General features: G+C 41.4%; 1 pseudogene across 1 annotated transcript; it reads left to right on the forward strand.

Annotated features, from left to right (window-relative positions):
• Nucleotides 1–4,970: 4,970 nt before the first annotated feature.
• LOC308239398 (large ribosomal subunit protein uL15-like) lies at nucleotides 4,971–5,418 on the forward strand (annotated as a pseudogene). Its single transcript has one exon. The product of its transcript is annotated as a large ribosomal subunit protein uL15-like (transcript).
• Nucleotides 5,419–5,650: the final 232 nt, after the last annotated feature.

Here is a 5,650-nt window from a genome sequence, read left to right on the forward strand (position 1 = left end):
AAATTGCATGGAAAGCTTTATCAAATAAAAGTTAATTAATATATTTTACTTATATACATATACTAGAGACCCGGTGCACAAAATTCGTGCACGGGCGAGAGGGGTATCCCTCAGCCCAGCCTGAACCCTCTCCAATCTGGGATCCCTCTCACAATCCAGGACTGCTGGCTCCCAACTGCTCGCCTGCCTGCCTGCCTGATTACCCCTAACTGCTTCTGCCTGCCAGCCTGATCACCCCCTAACAACCCCCTGCGAGCCTGATTGATGCCTAACTGCTCCCCTGCCAGCCTTTTTACCCCTAACTGCCCTCCCCTGCAGGCCTGGTCACCCCTAACTGCCCTCCCCTGCCAGCCTGGTCACCCCTAACTGCCCTCCCCTGCAGGCTTGATTGCCCCCAACTGCCCTCTCTTGCAGGCCTGGTCCCTCCCAACTGCCCTCCCCTGCTGGCCATCTTGTGGTGGCCATCTTGTGTCCATATGGGGGCAGGATCTTTGACCACATGGGGGCAGCCATCTTGTGTGTTGTAGTGATGGTCAATCTGCATATTACTCTTTTATTAGATAGGATAGAGGCCTGGTGCACGGGTGAGGGCCAGTTGGTTTGCCCTGAAGGGTGTCCCCGATCAGGGTGGGGGTTCCCTTGGGGCGTGGGGCGGCCTGGGCGAGGGGCCTGTGGTGGTTTGCAGGCCGGCCACACCCCCTGGCAACCCAAGCAGAGGCCCTGGGATCTGGGGTTTATTTATCTTCTACAATTGAAACTTTGTAGCCTGGAGCGGAACCAAGCCTTCTGCTTGCTCCTTGGCGGCAGCCATTCTTTTGTGGATTTATGTGTCTTCTATAATTGAAACTTTGTAGCCTTAAGCATAGGCCTGGGCCTGCCAGGGTGTGCGGAAAGCTTGGCTTCCTCCATCACCGGGGGCAACCCTAGCCTCCTGCTCTTTCCAGCTCCGTGGCTGCTGCCATTTCTGTTTGGGTTTATGTATCTTCTATCATTGAAACTTGGTAGCCTTGAGTGGAGGCCTAGGCCAGCAAGGGCAGGCAGAAAGCTTGGCTTCCTCCATTGCCGGGGAAACCCATGCCTCCCTCCTGCTCTCTGTTGCCGTAGCCATCTTGGTTGGGTTTATTTGCATATTCGCTCCTGATTGGCTGGTGGGTGTGGCTTGTGTGCGTGGCTTGTGGGTCTAGTGGAGTGATGGTTAATTTGCATATTACTCTTTTATTATATAGGATTTTAAATGTAATGAGGGTTTTGGTCTCAAAGAAAGGAAAAATAAGTAACTAAATATTTCTTGAAATCCAATAGAGGAAATTTAAAAGACAAAAGCCCATAACCGCCTGCATTTTTAATTAGGCTGGAGGTGGGGCAATGTTTGTGCCTTGTGAATCAGACGTAAACATTTACTAAATTTGCCTTGCTTTGCTTCTTAAATAAAAATACCTACTTAAATTACTTTATAAATTTGCTTTTTAAAAAATATATTTTTATTGATTTTTTTACAGAGAGGAAGGGAGAGGGATAGAGAGTTAGAAACATCGATGACAGAGAAACATCGACCAGCTGCCCCCTGCACACCCCCCACCGGGGATGTGCCCACAACCATGGTACATGCCATTGACTGGAATCAAACCTGGGACCCTTGAGTCTGCAGGCCAATGCTCTATCCACTGAGCCAAACCAGTCAGGGCATAAATTAGCTTTTTAAATTATAATCAAGGTTTCATATAATTTCAGCTAAATGAAAAGCCAATATTTTTATAAATAATTAAATTCTAATAAAGCCACCAGAAACAGCTAGTGAGATTTCTGTTTATCTGCAATATAATTTTGACTATCTTTTAGGGATTTTGATTTGCTCTTCCCTTGTTCATTGTGAAAATAAACAAACAATCTTTTCTGTCAATGAACAGTTTAGACAGCCACCATTTTGGACTGCCTGACTTGGCTGCTGCCATGTTGTCACATGGTTTGCTGCTCCCCTGGGGGCCGCCACCTTGAAACAGGCAACCCCTCCCTTTGAATTAGCCATTATCTTTGTAAGCACTTTGATTAAGTCTTTTAAGAAAGTTACTGAGCCCTCCCATGATCCCTCTGTATATGCCAATTAGCCAAAGGGGATACTCTTAAAAATGGAATTCTAAATTTAATAAAAAGGAGAAATTTTAAAATTTTTAAATCTCTTTTACTAATATTTACAGGGTAAACTAAGAAGGTTGTTAAAATATTAATTCTGACAGTAAAATAGTAGTCAACTTTATTATAATGAGATTTCTTGTAATATGGCTATTCAGCAATATCTGCCAGCATTAAGCAGCAGCTCTGTAGGTTGCTTGTTGTAAAAAGAAAGACCAAAACTTTTTAAATGAAACTGTCTGTAGCCTGAAAATTATTTTGGAAGGAAATAAAGAGAGGCTTTCTTTAAACACCTGAAGAACTGTTATTGAAATTCAATATATTTGGCCTCATAAACTGAAGTAAGTAATTTGTGTTTTTGCCTCCTTGACAAAGTTTATATAAAATTACTCAAAGACTAATTGCAAAAATTTAATTAATGTCATTTATTGTCCATAACCTAGGACAGTGGTCAGCAAACTGTGGCTCATGAGCCACATGCGGCTCTTTGGCCCCTTGAGTATAGCTCTTCCACAAAATACCACGTGTTGGTGCGCAAGTACAGAGCGATTGAAACTTCGTGGCCCATGTGCAGATGTCGGTTTTCGGCTCTCAAAAGAAATTTCAATCATTGTACTGTTGATATTTGGCTCTGTTGACTAATGAGTTTGCCGAACACTGACCTAGGACAAGTGAAGTTAATAAATAAACCTTATTCTTTTTTATTTAAATTAGCTAATTGTGTGATACCATCTCACACCTGTCAGAATGGCTATCATCAACAAATCAACAAACGACAAGTGTTGGCGAGGATGTGGAGAAAAAGGAACCTTCGTGCACTGCTGGTGGGAATGCAGACTGGTGCAGCCACTGTGGAGAACAGTATGGAGTTTCCTCAAAAAACTGAAAATGGAACTCCCATTTGACCCAGTAATCCCACTCCTAGGAATATATCCTAAGAAACTAGAAACACCAATCAGAAAGGATATATGCACCCCTATGTTCATAGCAGCACAATTTGCAATAGCTAAGATTTGGAAACAGCCTAGGTGCCCATCAGCAGGTGACTGGATCAGAAAACTATGGTACATCTACACAATGGAATACTATGCTGCCATAAAAAAGAAGGAATTCTTACCATTTGTAGGCACCTGGATGGAATTAGAGAACATTATGCTAAGTGAAATAAGCCAGTCAATGAAAGAAAAATACCACATGATCTCACTCATTTGGGGATAATGAAAAACAGTATAAACTGATGAACAAAAAGATAGATACAGAGGCAGTAAAGCATCAAAGAGACTGTCAAATTACAGCGGGAAAGTTAGGGAGAGGTGGGGGAAATAAGAGATCAACTGAAGGACTTATATGCATGCATATAAGAGTAACCAACGGATGCAAAACATTGGGCGGTGAGGGCATGTATGGGAGTGGGGGGGGCAATGGTAAGATATGTACACATATAATACCTTAATAAAAATATTTTTAAAAAAAGTGGAACCTGGCCGGCGCAGCTCAGTGGTTGAGCATCAGCCTATGAACCGGGAGTTCACGATTCGATTCCTGGTCAGGGCACATGCCCAGGTTGCAGGCTCCAGTGTGGGGTGTGTAGGAGGCAGCTGAACAATGATTCTTTCTCGTTATTGCTGTTTCTATCTCTCTTTCCCTCTCCCTTCCTTTCTGAAGTCAATAAAAATACATTTAAAAATAAATAAGCGAAACAACAAATTGATGTTTCTCTCTCTCAAATCAATAAAACGAGGAAAAAAAAAACAAAAAACACCCAATTCCATTCCTAAGTACTACATACCTAAGAGTAATTAAAAACATGGGTATATTCAACAACTTATACACAAATGTTCATTGAAGAATTATTTATAATAGTAAAAAAAGTAGGAACAACCCAACTGTCCATCAAGAGGTCAATGGATAAATAAAATGTTTTTATCCATACAATGGAATATTGTTCAGACATAAAGAGGAAGAAGTATTGACATATGCTACCACATGGATGAACCTAGGAAACATTATGCTAAGTGAAAAAAATCAGACACAAAAGACCATATATTGTGTGATTCAATTTCTATGACATGTCTAGAACAGGAAAATCTATAGAGCTAGAAAGTTGATTAATGCTGGGGGATGATAGATCTGGAAGGTGATGGCTAATAGTAAGGGGGTTTCTTTTTAGGGTAAAAAAGTATTCTAAAATCCATTGAGTTTTACTGCACAGATTTGTGAATATACTAAAAGCCACTGCCTTGTATACTTTAAATAAATTCTTAAGATAGTATATTAATTATAGTTCATAAAGTTGTTATAAAAAAACAAAACAAAAAATCTTGGCATCCACATTTTTAAATGAACTTATTCAGTATGAGGCTCCTGATAAGTTTTATCCTTAAAAAACAAAAAAGAAATTCAGAGACAAGATGGTGACTAAGTAAATGTGGTATTTGCATCCTACCACAACCACCTGAAATTTAGCTGAAGAGAAGTCCTATATAAGTCTATAAAGAAGAAGCCACAGACTGAAAGAAAAGGGATGGAAAAGTTATTTCTTGAAAATGGAAACAAACAAACAAGCTGGTGTAGCAATACTTATACCACAGAAAATAGACTTCAAAATAAAGCCTATAATGCCCTGGATAGTATGGCCTAGCTGGTTGAGCATCATCCCTTGCATTGAAAGGTCACCAGTTCAAATCCCAGTCAGGGAACATACCCGGGTTGTGGGTTCAATCCCTGGTCAGATTTCGTATGGGAAGCAACCCATCAATGCTTCTCTCTCACCTTCTCCTTTCCTCTCTTTCTAAAACCAAGAAAAACAACAAAAGAGCTCTTGCAGCTCGGCCACCGACATGCCATCCAGATTCAGGAAGACCCGAAAACTTCGGGCCCACGTGAGCCACAGCCACGGCCGCATAGGCAAGCACAGCAAGCACCCCGGGGGGCCGCGGTAATGCTGGTGGCTTGCATCATCACTGGATCAACTTCGACAAATATCACCCAGGTTACTTTGGGAAAGTTGGTATGAGGCATTACCACTTAAAGAGGAACCAGAGCTTCTGCCCAACTGTCAACCTTGATAAACTGTGGACCCTGGTCAGTGAGCAGACACGGGTAAATGCTGCCAAAAGCAAGACTGGAGTTGCTCCTATCATTGATGTGGTGCAATCGGGCTACTACGAAGTTCTGGGGAAGGGAAAGCTCCCAAAGCAGCCTGTCATTGTGAAGGCCAAGTTCTTCAGCAGAAGAGCCGAGGAAAAGATTAAGGGTGTTGGTGGGGCCTGTGTCCTGGTAGCTTGAAGCTACATGGAGGGAAGTTCATTAAAATGTCCAAGTACTTTTGAAAAAAATAAAAAAATAAATAAAATAAATAAATAAGCTAATTGAAATAAGTGAATATTCATGAAAACTTAATTGTACTGGACAAAAACCTGTTCTTGAAGTATAACTAAAATTTTTATTGATAGTTCTTCTCATAGTAAACTTTCTTAACATGCAATGAACCCAAAGCAGTCATATTTCTGAAGAGAAA

The sequence above is a fragment of the Plecotus auritus genome (genome assembly GCF_963455305.1).
Source record: "Plecotus auritus genome assembly, chromosome: X".
Taxonomy (NCBI): domain Eukaryota; kingdom Metazoa; phylum Chordata; class Mammalia; order Chiroptera; family Vespertilionidae; genus Plecotus; species Plecotus auritus.